Below are 18,451 nucleotides of genomic sequence, written 5' to 3'. Positions count from 1 at the left end.
GTCCCGGGTTCAGTTGCACTTGCTGTGAAACTCTCAATCCAGAGTTTCTGGTTGCTGTTCTTTTGTGGGGGTGGGACCAGCCGAGCCTGATCGCCTGGCTCCCTGCCTCAGAGCCTTTTTTAAGTTGGCGTTCCAGTTGCCTGTTGAAGAGGCGCCGGGGTCTGTTTGTTTTCCCCAGCAGCCACTCACTGCGCTGGCTTAAACAGCGGCACTGAGGTTTGTGGCGCTTTTTTTCTTTTTTGTCCTGGAATCTACTGTCCTGGTTCTCTGCTCAGTCCCCTTTTTGAACCGGCGAATGGGCGACTTCCCGTGGCTCCAATCACCAGCCAAAAGGGCACCTGCACCGGTGTATTTTGTATGGAGAACCGCTGCTCCGGGGCGCCGACAAAGCAGCCGCGCGGGGCAAAGCAGCGGCGCCGGCTGACACAGCCGCATTGGCAGAAACAGCCGCGCTGGCGACCGTGGAGCTCCTCTGCCCTGGAATTTCCTAGTCTGTGGGCGATAAAAACGCGGCGTCCACTCACCCTCTGCGCTTTCACTGGGAGCTGCAATCCTGAGCTGTTCCTAAATGGCCATCTTGGATCCCCGCCTAATAAGTCTTTCAATTTAAAAGTTAGTCTGATAATAAAACACCCTCATAAAACACCCAAAATTGTGTTTGACCAAATATCTGAACATCCCTTGGCCCCGTTAAGGTGACACATAAAATTATTCATCACATGGATCATAAGCCTAAATGTAAAATGCAAAGCTAAAAAACTCCTAGAAGATAACAGGGCAAAATTCTAGGTGACCCTGGATTTGGTGATGAGTCTTTACATACCATCAGCAAAAGCATGATTCAAGTGAACTTTATTAAAATTTAAAACTTCTCTGTCAAATCATTGCTAAAAGAATCAAAAGAAAAGCCACAGATGGAAAATAATTTGTAAAACACATACCTGCTAAAGTATTGATATAAAAAAAACCAAGAAATCCTTTAAAGTCATCAGAATCTGTTGTTAAAACAAACAAACACACAAAAACAGTATCTGTTGCTTGAAAAAAGCCCAATTTAAAAATGAGCAAAAGTTCTGAACAGATATCTTATCAAACAAGATACACAGATAGCAATAAGGATATACATAGCTCAATACCATATATTATCAGAGAATTGCCGATCAAAACACAATGAGATGAAGATGGCTGACTAGAAGCATCTAGGATGCATGGCTCTCACGAAAAATAACAAAAGGAGAGAGTGAATACAGCACTTTTACCTGAAACATCCAGGTACTCACATTAGAACTAATCAAGGAGACAATGTGACCCATATAGAAAAGCAAGGCAGGATGACGGCCCACTTGGGAGTGACACAGAGCCAAGCAAAACTTTCCCACCCAGCGAAGTGGCTGCTATAAAAAAATTTCAAAAGTACCGCAAAGTAGATAGCATAAGACAACAGATCCTGATGACTCACAGTTCTGGAGGTCAGAAAATGAGAATTAAAAACTACTTCAGGAACGTACAGGAAAACCAAACAAATTCACAGATCATTTGAAAGAAGTGGTGTGCCAATGCAAATTCCACAAGACAGGAGAAAACCTTGGAGTTCCCAAAGTGTAAGAGGGTGAAAACCTGCCTCAGAACACACATCCACACTAAGGAATCTGAAAATCCAGATTACAGAAGGATTTAACCTCACCTACAGCTGAAATTCATTTAGGAAGCTGCATGAAATATAAAAGTCAAAGTGGCAGCATGAAGAGCCTTGGAGGCACTCCCAGTATCCAGCTCAAGCCCAGGGAAGCCATCCCTAACTATATGGGTCCTGAGGGAAGGCAGCCAGCCTAATTAGAGAATGGTCACAGGGTATAAAAAGCTTCAAACTGAAATTTTGTAATAACTTTGACTGGGCATGCATATTCTTGAGAAGAATTTGGGGATTGAACAAGAGCTGCCAAAAATATGAGCACAGAAGACACTGCCAACATTTTGAGCAGATGGGGATGGGTAAGGACTGAAAGTTGTGCTTGCTTTCTTAGCAGGAAAGTTCACAGCCTGGGGCAACATCTGAGCAGGCCACTGTGGTAGCAAGATCAGTTCCCCCAACTCATGGAAAGCCTGTGTGGAAGCTGGGTGAGGCCTTTTGCTACTGGCTATCCCCTATATCCCTGGTGAACTACATGACAAAGCAAAGGCAGCCATAATCTCCTCATGAACATAACCAGATTAGCCTAATCTCCTCATGAACATAACCAGATTAGCCTGAGAATCCTGCCTGCTACCCCCCCTCCCAACCCCACTGCCTGCACCACCATCTCCCATAGTGGCCATGTCAAGATCTGCTAGAGGAGAATCTGACCCCAGACCTGCTGCCTCGATCACGTCAGGGTCACCACCTGAGACATGGGTCACTGCCTGTGGAAGTCTGACCTGCAGACCCTGACTTAATGATAGATGAATGAATGCACTTTCATACCATTACAGTGTTTCGAGCGGGCTGGGGATGGACGTTGGCTGCTTTCAGAGGGCCAAATGCAACCAATCGACCCAGACACTCTGTCCATCACACGTTTATTCCCTTAAGATTTTACAACAGAGATTCTAAGTTAACAGGCTTGTAGATAATTATCATGGTTAAAAGAGTGGTTTTACGAATGAGAAAAGCTTTAGGTTTAGGGCCCAGAGTAAACACCATTAGCAGGTAATTCCCCTTTTATCTCCCACTGAGAGGATCGTCCAGCACAAAGTTTACATTGGTAAACAGAGTAGACAGTGATGTGGGGTAAACAGACTTAACTGGGAAAGACTAGTCCCTATTTTCTCGCTGACTTAATGGACCAGCTGGCTAGCTTTAGCCTGCCCCAATGAAATCTTCTGGCCTTTCAAAAGGTTTGAGACTAATCTATAACTTTCCCTAAATATTTTCTGTAATATTTTGCCAGCCACCCCAAGTGAATATCAACACAGACCTGCCTAATTCTGCTGCCACCTGACAATATTTCTCTACTGGCCCGGGTAGCTGAATATAAAGGCATAAACTCTTGGGTTCATCATGGCCCTGGCCATTACCTGAAAAAGCAGAATACTTCCTGTGGCCAACTTAAGGCAATGTTATATCTCCCTACCGTTACCGAAGCTGGCCCTCTCTTGAAAGCACTGCCTCCTGGCTAGATTCCAACCAACTCAGGGTGTTATAGCAACTCATGACAGAATAATCATGCTCTCAGAAAAGAGAATGCAAAAACTAATTCCACTGCCTGCAACGTCCTAGCTAAGGAGAGGTCCTGAGTCTGTCCATGTGACAACTTCACATCTGGCATAATCAGCATTCAAGAAAAGCCAGCACGCTAAACATATCTACAACCAAGAACTCTCACACCCCTGCCACCTCCACAGGAGCAGGTACTGGTACCCACAGCTGGGAGACCTGAAGACAATTCATATTGCAGGACTCTTTGCAGAAATTCTCCAGCACCAGCCTGGAGCCTGGTAACCCTGCTGGGTGGCTAGACCCAGAACGGCAATAACAATCACTGAGGTCTGGTTGTCAGGATACCTTATTCTTAGGAAAAGGGTGTGAACATCACATCAAAGGATGACACCTTGGGACAAAAGAATCTAAATAGGAGGGCTTGAGCTCTTAAATGATTTTGAGTCAACAATGAAATCCAGAAGAAAATTTTTAAAAAATTATCTGAATTGAACAATAATACTGACACAACTTGTCAAGACCTCTGGGATACGGCAAAAGCAGTGCTAAGGGGAAAATTTATAGCATTAAATGCCTACATCAAAAAGCCTTTCACTTCTGAGAGAAATAGACAATATCAGGTCACACCTCAAGGTGTTTTAACCCATGCATGTCAATAAATGTGATACATCACATAAACAAAATTAAAAACAAAAATCGTATGATCATCTCAATAGACACAGAAAAAAGCATTTGACAAAATCCAGCATCCCTTCATGATTAAAACCTTAAGGAAAATTTGCATACAAGGGACATAACTCAAGGTAATAAAAGCCATCTAGAACAAAAGCACAACTAACATTATACTGAATAGGGAAAAGTTGAAAGTATTCCCCATGAGAATGGAGCAAGACAAGAATGCTCAATTTCACCACTTCTATTCAACACAGTACTGGAAGTCCTAGACAGAGCAGTCAGGCAAAAGAAATACAGGGGGCCAGGTGCGGTGGCTCATGCCTGTAATCCCAGCACTTTGGGAGGCTGTGGCAGGTGGATTACCTGAGGTCCAGAGTTCAAGACCAGCCTGACCAACGTGAAGAAACCACATCTCTACTAAAAATAGAAAATTAGCTGGATGTGGTGGCTCACATGTAATCCCAGCTACTTGGGAGGCTGAGGCAGGAGAATCTCTTGAACCCGGGAGACGGAGTTTGTGGTGAGCTGAGATGGCACCATTGCACTCCAGCCTGGGCAACAAGAGTGAAACTCTTGTCTAAAAAAAAAAAAAAAGAAAATAAAGAAAGAAATACAGGGCATTCGAATAGGTAAAGAGGAAGTCAAACTGTTCCTGTTTGCAAATGATATGATCACGTACCTAGAAACCCTAAAGACTCATCCAAAATGTTCCTAGACCTGATAAATAAATTCAATAAAGTTTCCAGATACAAAATCAATGTACACAAATCATAAAAATGCATAACACAAGGAGTCAGCCCTAAAGCAAACTATGGACTTTAGTTAATAGTAATATGCACATGTTCATTCACCAAATAAATAAATGAACCACATTCATGCAAGATGCTAATTATAGTGAAAATTACATGAGTGGTAATTGGGGGCACATGGGAGCCCTCTGAACCTTTCTGCTCAATTTTTCTGTAAGCCAAAAATTGCTCTAAAATAGTTTATTAATTTAAAAAGTGCTTTAGAGAAAATCTAAATGATTAAAAAATTGTGTTACTCTAAGTGAGCTGTACCCTTGATAAATTGTCATCAAACAAAATTTATGAATATATAGAATTGCTGAAAATTACTGATTAGCTGTTTATTTTATAAATCATACATCAAAATATATATCAAGTTTATTTGCATGCATAACACTGGAATAAATTCTGAGGAAACATAAGACATTTAAAACTATGGTTCCCAATTTAAATGAATTTATAATCCATTAGGATAAAAAATAACCTGCAGTCAAATAATTTAAGAGATACATAGCATTACAAGACAATATGTGATACAATAGCTGATTGTAAGCTTAAATTTTGGGTTACTGCTATTGGTCACATTAACTGCAAGTATAATAAATATCCATACAAAGAAATACTACATTTGTTTTAGACATCTGAGGGAAAGAAATCTGAGGATTAACTGAAGACAAGGATTTTAGAGTTGCTGGGACCCAGCCCTCTGAGGAGTAAAGTAGGGTGAAGATAACCATAATACAACTGAATCCTTCTCTAGACAGCCCTCAAATTTTGTTCTTCATTATTTACAGTTTTTATTTCTCCTCTATTCGCTTCTCCTCTTCTCCACTTTATGCAGGCTGCAAGTGAACTCATGCACTCCCATTGCATTTGATGTTATAAATATATCCTAGAGGTTTTCATAACTACATTTCTATCAACAGAATTTTTACTGTGTTATTAGAACTAAACTTGCTCCTAAAACTCTTTTTCCTCAAAGATTCCCTATGCAATTTCCACAGCTCTAAAACTTTCTTCTTTTCCCTTTGTCATTCTCATCCCTGCTGTTCAGATCTCAGGTTATACATTCCTTATTTTTGGAGCTTATCCTTTATTCCTAAACTAGATCAGATCCTCTTCTTGATGTGCTCTAAGTACTTTGTGTCTTCCAGCAAACACATTATACTTTACGACTTTCAAAAGAATATCATGGTCTGCACATAATATTCAGTCTTAATGCACAAATCCAAACTGGAAATACCATGAAACAAAGGATTTGCTCATGCTAACTTTTTTTTCATAATTTGTTGGATTGAATTGATAAAACTAACTCATGAGTTTGTTGGAAATTAAGTGAAATAACATTTAACAATCTTGAACTATATCTGATCCTCCCAATCCAGTTCCCAGAAAGCATCTCAATTTGAGAAGTCTACATATTTTTCTGTGCTCCAGAAAACAGGTAACCACAAAGGACCACTTTGCTCTCACATATTCTAAGATAATATTTATTTCCATCCTTTTTCAATGACTCAGATAAAACTCATCGCTATCTTTCCTTATTACACTCACAGGAATGTCTCTCATTTACTTCTTTTTATAAAACACTACTCTTCCATCCTTTCCTTCAAACATTCTCCTTATTAAAATATTATTTTAATGAGATATCTCCCTATTGCAATAGCCTGAATGAATCATGTCCTCAGTTGTATGAGACATTTGTCTTTCACAGTTTTGGTGGCATTACTTGAATGGGATTGAGCTTTATCACTGGATCCTTATTTAGTTCGCTTAGTTACCAGTGTCTCTTGGAGTCCTTCTGACCTGTACCTGACTGTCTAGTGAGTCCAGTTCTCAACCCTGTGCTGCAGGTTCTGGTTCATTAATAGCTAATACTTTATGGTAAGTATTTGATTTTTATTATTTTTGAGTACTGACTTGATTTCTGATGCCAACTGTGATTTGATAGTTTGATCATTGAAAATCTGTAAATAGGTTAATGGCTTATAGAGATCTCATCTCTGTTAAGCAAAATACGACAGAGCATCTGGTGTGCTCGTCTTTTCTGTTTTTTGGTCTAATTTAAGCTAAAATCTATTAAGAACACATATCCATTGGAAAGAGATCAGCTCTTTGATATACACCAGTGAGTTTTTAAATTCTGGGTTTACTTTTAAACCATGGTTAAAATGTGTCTGTTTACATGTTTATGCAATTCATAAGAACATTTGTATCTTATTATGTGGGAAAGTAATATTTTTCTTCTTCTGGATGATGTTTATAAATTAGATTATAACTCTCTTTCTGCTTGATTTAGACAAATATAAATGCTTTTATAGATTGAATATTTCCAAAGATTTCCTGGCATAAATTAAATATATTATCAATGTGCCAAAACCATGGATTGTTATAATAACTAACTTAGATTTTCAGTTTAAATTCACATAATTTCAAACTTTTTTATATTTTTAATTTTTAAGTGACAATTGAACAGATGCATGGGGTACACAGTAATGTTTATAAACATATGTAGTGAACAGGTCAGGGTAATTAGCATGTTAAATTCACACAATCTAGGTAAATATTTAGTAAATGACGCTAGTTTAATATTGTCAGCTTGATAAAAATAGCAATGACCTTTCTGAGTTATTGGAATAAATTATAATACAAACTTACATTTTTATTCTACCTGGGTATGTGCTTCCTTAATTTATACAGATTTACTAATTGAATAAGCTGTCATTACTTCTACATTTAAAGGTTAATATTATAAAAATGTAAATATTTTTTAGCCAAACTGAATCATTATTCTGAAAAACTTAATTTCAATACTAATTATGTTCTCTAGTACGTCAAGTTGAATATAATTTTTGAGATCTTTAGGGTAATTTAAATACTTGAACTAATAATAAGTTGAGTTTATTAATGGATATTATTTAGATACCCAGATAATTTCTAAGCATGACAAAATATTGAAATATTAATTACTAAAAAAAAATTTAGGTTTATATGCATTCTGCCTCTTATTTCTCTACCGATTAGCGGAACTATATGTATTTGCATCTAATGGTAAACATACCCATATTTGCCACTTTAAGAAGTTGTACTATAAGGGATGTGTGTGGCTATAAAAAGTGTGAGCTGTTTATGAGCTTTGTTATTCTGTCTCAAAATCTTGACGTATTACAGTGCAATTATCCTAGGCCTCCTCTGAGGCCACCCCACATTATTATTTCAGGTGAAGAACCAGGTTCTTTGTGGTTTCTATTCACCATATGCTGGACCATAAAACAAACCTCAACAAATTTAAGAGAAATGACATCATACAGATTGTGTGCCCAACCCCAATTGAATCAAACTAGAGATAATAACAGAAAGATAGCAGGAAAATCTCTCAATGTTTAGAAAATATAAAATACTCTTCTAAGATTTCAGGAGTCAAATATGTACTCTTAAGGGAACTCAAAATATACATCAAACTGAATTAAGGGAAAATACAATATAACCAGATTTGTGGGACACAGCTAAAGCAATACTAAGAGGGAAATTTATAGCACTAAATGCTAACATTAGAAAAGAAAAAGTATCGAATCAACAATTTAAGCTCCAATTTCAAGAACCTCAAGGGATAAATAAATCTAAAACCACAAGAAGAAGAAAGATAAAGAGATATTAAAGGTAAGAGCTGAAACGAGTAAAATTTAAAAGAGTAAAAAAATCAACGAACACAGAACTGGTTCTTTTAGAAATCAATAAAATAACAGAGCCTCCAGCAAGACTGATGAAGTAAATAAAAGTACAAATTACCAACATTAGGAATGAAACAGCAAATATCAGCACAGAAGCTGCAGAAATCAAAAGAATAATAATGTTTCTACACACTTATATTTGCCAATTTAGATGTTCTCATAAACCACAAACTAAATACAGTAGTTTCGATTTCTGTAGTTTCAGTTGCCCACAATCAACCACAGTCCAAAAGTATTAAATGAGTAATTTGTGAAATAAAAAATTCATAAATTCAAAATTGTACACCATTCTGAGTTGCAAAATGAAACCTTGCACAGTCAGTCCCACCTCATCCTGCCCAGGGCATGAGTCATGCATTTGCCTAGCATACCTATGTCGTATAGGATAGGTATACATTAGTCCCTTAGTAGCTGTCTAGGTTATCAGATAGAAAACACACAGAATATATTTTATCTAGTACTACCTGTGGTTTCAGGCATCAAGTTGCAGCTTGAAATGTTCCCCCCATGAATAATGGGCAACTACTGTAACTCACACAACATGAAACAGATAATTTTTGTAGCCTTCTAAATCTTAAGGAAACTAACTCATAATTTTAAAATTACCTCCAAAATATCTTCTCGTCAGATGATTTTACTGGAGAACTCTACTAAGCATTTTTAAATAGAAATAACCCCAATTTTACATAATCCCTTCCAAAAAACAGAAGAGGAGGGAAAACTTCCCAATTCACTGTATTAAACTATTATTATGCAAATACAGAACCACACAAAAGCATCACAAGAAGAGATAACTACAGATTTATATCTAACTTGAATATAGTAATACAAATTTTTAACAAAATATGAAATAAAATTTAACAATAAGTAAAAGAAATTATTTACAACCATGTGGGGTGTATTCCCTATACAGAAAGTTGTCTCAATATTTGAATTTCCATCAATATCATTCACCATAACAGCAAGCAAAAGATAAATAACATGATTATATTAAGGCAGAAAAATAATTTGACAACATTCAGTCCCCATTAATGACATTTAAACTCTCATTAAAAAAAAAAAAAAATAGAGTACCAAAAAACACCCTACAGCTAACATTATACATAACAGGGAAAGACTGAAGATTGGGAACAAGGCACAGGTGTCTATTCGCATTGCTCCAATTCCACATAGTGCTAGAAATTCAAGCCAGTGCAATGAGAGAAGAAAAAGAAAAGGCATACAAATCAAATAAGAAAAAGTAAAATTGCCCCTATTTGCAGATGACATTGCAGTTTGCTATGTTGGAAATCCCAAGGATTCCACCAAAAGAAACCTAAAGTGAATGTTTGAGTTCAGGAAGGTCACAGAATACAAGATAAACATAAAAAGGTTACCTACTAGCAATAAAGACATGTGCACAAAAAATAAAAATAAAAGTCAGTTTATTAGTACTCATTAAAAATATATTTCATATAAATCTAACAAAGCATGCACATGATCTATATGCTGAAAATTATACAACACTGACGAAAGAAATCAAAGACCCAAAAAAATGGAGAGACATACTATGCTGACAAATTGGAAAAGTCAACACAGTATAGGTGTCAAAATTCTAACAAGATATTTTATAGATATATCCAAGATTATTCTAAAATTTACATGGAAAGGCAAAGGAATTAGAATAGTTAGAGCAATGTTGAAAACTGGGAGAATAAATTGGAGGGAACTGATAATTGGACTTTAACATTTATCACCTAGCTACAGTTATCAGTCTGCATTGTACTAGCAGAAGGTTTGACAATAAAATCATGGAATGAAACACAGAACTGAGATATAGAATCGAAAATATGCTCAACTGACTTGTGGCAAAGTTGCAAAATCAATTTAATGGAAAAAAAGGTAATCTTTTCAAGAATTGTCTTCATTGGTAAGGTTCTAATCGAGTGGAAAATACACAGTTAATTACGACATTGGGTTTTACGCATTCCTATGGAACTGACTCTCAACAAGAAAGTAGAGGTGGTGCCGGCAGCACAAAATGTAATAGGTAGTTTAACTGAGTAGATTTTCCTGTCTGCCACAAACACTTGGTAGGTGTCAGAAGAACTGAGTTATATGCATTAGGATATGGCTTGAGTGGGTTGTACCAACAGAAGAACTCTGCACATAGAGCGGCATTCTGAGAAGCTGGGAGGCCATGTTATCCAGGTGGGACACGAATGTCAGTACATGAAATCCTGTAGAAATAATATTGAATGAATTGAATGGACATTTTAAGTAGGCAATATAGCCAGTTTTCAGTATTTAGGAAGTTTGCAAATTACTCTTCAATATACTTAGTACATTTTATTTTTATAATAAAATATAATATGCTGAAAGAATATTTCTCAACATTTCACATAATCCCAGGGTTCTAGTGAAAGAAAATTCAAGGCTACTTGAAAATACTCCACAAAAATAATTCCCTGGGAAATACTTTTATAAATAGACATATAAGTATTTTACATATTTTTATAGGGAATATGAAAATTGCAAAGATCTTCATTATTTTATCTTCAGGTTTACATTCCAAATTCCTGGTATTATCAAAATGTTAGGTCAAAACTTATAAGTTTTTTGTAATTTAACCATGAGACATATTATGTACAGCATAGTTAAAATATATCTGTATAGATCAGCCCATGGATTTTGTCTGTGGCCCCAAGCAGTATGCCTAATGAATTTTTATGTAACAAAGTAAAGTGTATAGTAATTTTGAAACTGTTTTTAAATAAATGTACTGAAGGATTATTTCTTGAATTCCCTTGGCACTAAGTTTCTGAAAAATTATATTTTTACCTTTTCAATTATGACTTATGCTGTGATTTAAATTATAATACAAAATGCACCTACTTAGTTGGATTTTCTTGGAGCTATAAACTAGAATACACTATAAAAGTCAGTTGAATTAGGTTGAAAAATATGGTTAAATTCTCATTAGTTTAAGTTTTTTAGTTTTCACTTTGTGCTGGCTGTTCTTGGTGACATAATGTATTAAATACAACCATGTTGACAGCTAAATACATTTTTTTTCCCATTTATTTATTTTATTGCATTTTAGGTTTTGGGGTAGATGTGAAGAACATGCAAAATTGTTGCATAGGAACACACGTGGCAGTGTGATTTGCTGCCTTCCTCCCCATCACCTACATCTGGCATTTCTCCCCTTGCTATCTCTCCCCAGCTTCTCACCCCCCACCGTCCCTCCCCTATTTCCCCCCAACTGACCCCAGTGTGTAGTGCTCCCCTCCCTGTGTCCATGTGTTCTCATTGTTCAACACCCACCTATGAGTGAGAACATGCGGTGTTTGATCTTCTGCTCTTCTGTCAGTTTGCTGAGAATGATGGTTTCCAGGTTCATCCATGTCCCTACAAAGGACCCAAACTCATCGTTTTTGATGGCTGCATAATATTCCATGGTGTATATGTGCCACATTTTCCCTATCCAGACTATCATCGATGGGCATTTGGGTTGGTTCCAGGTCTTTGCTATTGTAAACAGTGCTGCAATGAACATTCGTGTACACGTGTCCTTATAGTAGAACGATTTGTAATCCTTTGGATATATACCCAGTAACGGGATTGCTGGGTCAAATGGAATTTATATTTCTATGTCCTTGAGGAATCGCCACACTGTCTTCCACAATGGTTGAACTAATTTACACTCCCACCAACAGTGCAAAAGTGTTCCTATTTCTCCACATCCTCTCCAGCATCTGTTGTTTCCAGATTTTTTAATGATCGCCATTCTAACTGGCGTGAGATGGTATCTCAAGGTAGTTTTGATTTGCATTTCTCTGATGACCAGTGATGATGAGCATTTTTTCATATGTTTGTTGGCCTCACGTATGTCTTCTTTTGTAAAGTGTCTGTTCATATCCTTTGCCCACCTTTGAATGGGCTTATTAGTTTTTTTCTTGTAAATCTGCTTTAGTTCTTTGTAAATTTTGGATATCAGCCCTTTGTCAGATGGGTAAACTGCAAAAATTTTTTCCCAATCTGTTGGTTGCTGATTCACTCTAATGATTGTTTCTTTTGCTGTGCAGAAGCTGTGGAGTTTGATTAGGTCCCATTTGTCTATTTTGGCTTTTGTTGTCAATGCTTTTGGTGTTTTGGTCATGAAGTCCTTGCCTACACCTACGTCCTGAATGGTTTTGCCTAAGTTTTCTTCTAGGGTTTTTATGGGGTTAGGTCTTATGTTTAAGTCTTTAATCCATCTGGAGTTAATTTTAGTGTAAGGTGTCAGGAAGGGGTCCAGTTTCTGCTTTCTGCACATGGCTAGCCAGCTTTCCCAACACCATTTATTGAACAGGGAATCCTTTCCCCATTGCTTGTTTTTGTATGGTTTGTCAAAGATCAGATGGTTGTAGATATGTTGTGTTGCCTCCGAGACCTCTGTTCTGTTCCGTTGGTCTATATCTCTGTTTTGGTACCAGTACCATGCTGTTTTGATTACTGTAGCCTTGTAGTATAGTTTGAAGTCCGGTAGTGTGATGCCTCCTGCTTTGTTCTTTTTGCTTAGAATTGACTTGGCTATGTGGGCTCTCTTTTGGTTCCATATGAAGTTTAAGGTGATTTTTTCCAGTTCTGTGCAGAAGGTCATTGGTAGCTTGATGGGGATAGCATTGAATCTGTAAATTACTTTGGGCAGTATGGCCATTTTCATGATATTGATTCTTCCTAACCATGAACATGGAATGTTTCTCCATCTGTTTGTGTCCTCTCTTATTTCGTTGAGCAGTGGCTTGTAGTTCTCCTTGAAGAGGTCCTTTACGTTCCTTGTTAGTTGTATTCCTAGGTATTTTATTCTCTTTGTGGCAATTGTGAATGGAAGTTTGTTCTTGATTTGGCTCTCTTTAAGTCTGTTATTGGTGTATAGGAATGCATGTGATTTTTGCACATTGATTTTGTATCCTGAGACTTTGCTAAATACATTTAAATTCACATGATACTCTCATTAAGAATTTGGAATGCTGTCATTTCAATGTTTCAAATTGTTCTAAAACACGATGTTAAAAATGAAAAATCATGTTCTGAAATAGGGATGTAATGATCTAAATCACACTGCATATTTTGTATTTGGTCTATATGGAACTTTTCAGTATCATGTGAAGAATTTTAAACTTTTTAAATTATTTTCTAGGTTTATATTAGATTTCCCTAAATAATTGTAAACATTTTTAGAAAGTTGTTTGCATTTAAAGTTCAAAAGAGCATGCAAATTACTTAGAAAATAATAGAACTATGTAAACCTTCATTTAAAAAATTGTGGAATTCATGAGAATAAGGAGTAGAAAGAAAAGAGAATCTAGCTGAGGCAGTAACAGCAATAAAGGTGACACAGACTTTGTTCCTATCAAGTTTATATGCTAAAGACAGTAAACAAGCAAACAAATGCTGTTTTATATAGCAATAAATCTCATGAAGTAGACAAAAAAAGAGAATAATAGATGGAAGTGACACGTAAGCTGAGAGCTTAATGACAATAAACAAATGTCAGGTTATTTGGGGAAGGAGTTTTCTAGGAAGATGGGACAGCAAATACAAAGGCGGTGAGCTGGGCACAAGCAAATGTGGTTTAAACAATGAACAGGTATGATATAAATTCCAGAATGCAGGCAGGGGCCAGATCATTGGCTCTAAAATGACGAGCTTGTATTGTATTTCAAGTACTTGCAAAGCAAGTATAATCAAAATTTTATCATGGCCTGGTTTGTATGCTAAAAGGATTTCTCCTGCTGCTGCCTGGAAAATGCATTGTAAGGAAAGACAAATGTGAAAGCTGGAAAACCAATTAGGAAGTAATTACAGTAATCTAAACAAGAGGGGAAGGGATTTCTAGACGGAAGAGTAAATACGGTGAGCTGGACCGCATAAAGCATAATTTGACATAATTTATCAGAAAATACAATGATCACTATCTTTAAGTAGAATTTCAGATATTAAAGTTCTAACATGTCATACATTGAGTTGATTGAATACAGTTATCTAATCAGTTATTTGGATATTGTGGATTTAGATGTTCATAATATGGAAAATTTATTAACCTTCTATCTTGATGCATAGGATAAGATTAAAATTGTATGACTGTTTGTTTTTGCCTTATTCTCTTCTTTCAAATTCAAATGAATCAAAGTTCCTCGCTTATTGTAACCTCCATGACAACAAAATTGTGCCCATTAAATGCACACAATTTTAGTATGTAGAGCAATGTGTTTGTTTGTTTTCTTTTCTTTTTTTTTTTTTTTTTTTGAGACAGAGTCTTTTTCTGTTGCCAGGCGTCAGGCTGGAGTGCAGTGGCGCAATCTCGGCTCACTGCAATCTCCGCCTCTGGGGTTCAAGCAATTCTCCTGCCTCAGCTTCCTGAGTAGTTGGGACTACAGGCGCGTGCCACCACGTCCAGCTAATTTTTGTATTTTTTAGTAGAGACGGGGTTTCACCATATTGGCCAAGATGGTCTGCATCTCTTGACCTTGTGATCCACCCGCCTCTGCCTCCCAAAGTACTGGGATTACAGGCGTGAGTTACCGCGCCTGGTGCAATGTGTTTTAAGGGCGTTTTATGTCATAAAGGATAACTGAGACTTGTTCTATACGAGGACAAAACACACTATCAAGAGTATATATCATCATTGGAAATACAGTTTAAGGGACAAAATGAAATGATGATGAATACTAAACTTCTCTTTGAAGTGCCTCATGCTAATCTACAGTTTAATTGTATGCTTTAGTTCTCTGAATCCACATGGGGAAAGATATTTTATTGACTCTGCTTTCTAAATATGTTTGGGTGCCATAGAAGATAAGCTGACATTACAATATATATTGTGACTTCAATTACCAAAACCATCATGAGTCTATTTTTAAGACTAGAAATTTTCTTTTATTGAAAGGAAGAAATTAGAAACAAAGCAGTTAAGTGATTTTGTACAGGTCACATCCTTAGCTAATTGGATATTTGGTAATAGAACCACAACAACTAAAACTTGAAATTTATAATCAGAAGATCATGTTCTTTTTAAAATAAATGAAAAAAATCTTCAAATTACATGTATGATTCGCTCTTTTACTACATATCGTCGCTGGTTTTAATCAACATTATTGAAGTATAAGTGACATACAAGAAAATACAGCCAGTTTAGTTGTGCAGATCAGTGAATTTCTAGAAATATTATCACCACGATCAATTATAGAACCATTTCATCATCACAAAACCATTACCTACTAACGCTTTGCAGTAAATTCTTCCTCACCACCAGTCTTAGACAATTACTTATTTGCTTTCTATAAATACAGATTGGTTTTATCTTTTTTAGAATTTCATATAAAAGGAAGACTATGGATTATATAGTCTTCAGTCTTCATCTGTTTTCCTTCACTTGACATATTGCTTTTGATATTTATTCATATTATTGTTTGTATCAGCCAGTATTGCACATTTTTGTATTGCTGAGCAGTTCCCTCATACACGATTATACCAACATTTTTAGCCATTCAGTTGTTGTTGGGCATTTGAGTTATTGCCACCTTTACCAGCTTTACAAATAAAGTTGCAAAGAACAACCATTTATAAGTTTGTGCACACATGTGCCATCATGTATCTTGAGCAAATACTGAGGAGTGGAGTCGTTGGATTATACGCTAAATTTACATTTAACTTCATGAGAAACTGTTAAAATATTATACAGTGCTGTACTCCTGCCAAAAATATGTTATAGTTCTAGTTGCTCTACATTTTTATCAATATTTAGTATTGCTAGTGCTTTTTAAAAATTTTAGCCAGCATAGGGGCATAAACTTGTACCATATTTTTAATTGCAGTTCCCTGATGATACAGAACATCTTTGCATATGCTTATTGGCTGATTTGTACATCTGTTTGTAAAGTGTATGCTTAAGTACTTTTCCTCCTAAAATTGAATTCTCTTCTTAGTGTTGAATTGTAAGGGTTCTCTGTATATTCTTGAAAGAAGTTCTTTGTCAGATATATAAACTACAAATATTTTTTCTAATGTATAACTTTCCTTCTACCTTTTATATTAAAATCCAATTAGATAGTTTTTATTTTACAGTTCATTCTATGACATATTTTGGTAGCCATATCTAAAAATTTTTGCTAGCTTACAGTTGCAAATATTTTCTCCTAGTTTTTTTCTAGACATGTAAAAAGTCAATCTCTTACATTTATATCTATGATTCATTTCGTGACAAACTTGTATATGATTTGAGAGAAGGGTAAGGATTTACTTTTAAAATATGATTATGTTCTAGTATAAGTTCCTAAAATATTATTTTTCAACCATTATATTTTTTTGCTGCCTTTGTTGACAATCGATCAACTCTATATGTATTGGTTTATTTCTGGACTCTCTATTCTGTTACATTGATCTACATGTCTATCTTTATGTCAATGCCAACCTCTATTTATTAGAGTAACTTTGTACCTAATCTTGGAAATCATTCAATTTAAGCCATTCAACTTTGTTCTTCCTTGAAATCATTTGTGATCTTCTAGTTTCTAGAAAAAAGAAAATGTTACCGAGAAAATCATAAGGAAGAGAAAATAGATTTACTATTCATTAAATGGAAGTCAATTATAGGTTCTTCATTCTTGTCATCTTCATGTTAAGCAGGCTAAGAAGGAAAAAGAGGACGGGTTAGTCTTGCTGTCTAAGGGTTTGTTATGGTAGTAAATAATGAAATAGACTAGTATCTACATATATTTTATGCATTTATGACATATCCTTTTTCTAATTAAAAAAATATTTCTAAGCTTGAATAATGTGAAGTTTTGAAGCACTGCACCTTCATTTTCATTTTTTTCTGTGAGATCTTTCAAATTGTCACTTATCTCCAAAAATTTTCCAGTGTATTTATTGAAAAAGATTCATGTATTAAAAACCTACATTGTTCAAGGGTCAACTGTACCATATTTCCTGTAAGCACTGATTCAACTACAATTCCTATTTTTTACTGTCTTTATGTATTTTCAACTTTGCTCCAATTATTTTCTAATTTACTTTGTGTTTTATTTTTTGAGCCATTGTTGATTTAAAATCTGGGTGAAGATTACTTTTTACCATATTATTTTCTTGATTCCAAATTTGATTACCCTGTGGTCAACAAACATAATATATGTGATTATTGAAACTTTGCCCTCCCCATGCCCTCAGGAAAATGGTCTATCTTGGTAAGTTATCTGTGTGTACTAGAACTGAATATATGCTCTGCTGTTTTGGGACAGTATATTGCTTTTTATTGTTTGTTTGTATGTTTTCCACTTTTCTCATAGATTAGTGTGCCTACTCTAGAACTTCATATAGCCAGAATCAAATTCAAATTTCTGATTAACTCAAAAGTATAATAAACTCTGTTATTGGTACTCCCAGAAAGTTGTGAAAAGAGGGGTCAACTCTTTTAGTAATATTTTAAATATTTTATTTTAAAATCCACTTGAATACATGACTGTTTAATTATAACCTATACCTTTGATGTTTTAAATGCTTCATTTAAGTGAAAATATCAATAAAGTAGCACATATATTTTAAGGTAATCACCGCTGCTTGTCTGCAAACCTAAGTAGCCTAAATATGAAATATTTAGGGCCTTGCCTGCGTAAGTACCTTAATCTTCGTTAAGTGCCATTCTATTTTGAAGAAATTAAAGCATTCACAGAAAAATGGGTAGTTCTTACCGAACTTGAAAATTGTTAGGAGTAAAGGGGTGATATCCTAAATGGATTTGGAAGTTTATGTGAAACCAAAATGTTGGAGCATGAGTGAGAAGGTCATAGGATAACTAATAATATAATGTAATATGATGCGTGTTACACTGATTTCCTTTGCTGATGTAGTCCTTGAAAGAGTGGTACAGGACAATAGTTGTTGTTTGAGAGTTCACTAGGATTAATCTATAGAGTTTTCATCTTGCAGTGAAAAAGGGACAATTATTGAATTTCTGACCTAAGAATTTTGTAGTACCAAGAAATATGGGAATACTTAGGGAAAGTTGAAAAGTAATTACTGGGGAAATCACTGAAAGC

The sequence above is a fragment of the Cebus imitator genome, unplaced genomic scaffold, assembly GCF_001604975.1.
Source record: "Cebus imitator isolate Cc_AM_T3 unplaced genomic scaffold, Cebus_imitator-1.0 Scaffold615, whole genome shotgun sequence".
In the NCBI taxonomy this organism is placed as follows: Eukaryota; Metazoa; Chordata; class Mammalia; order Primates; family Cebidae; genus Cebus; species Cebus imitator.
The sequence above is the reverse complement of the archived record's forward strand: the minus strand, read 5'-3'. Positions refer to the sequence as shown.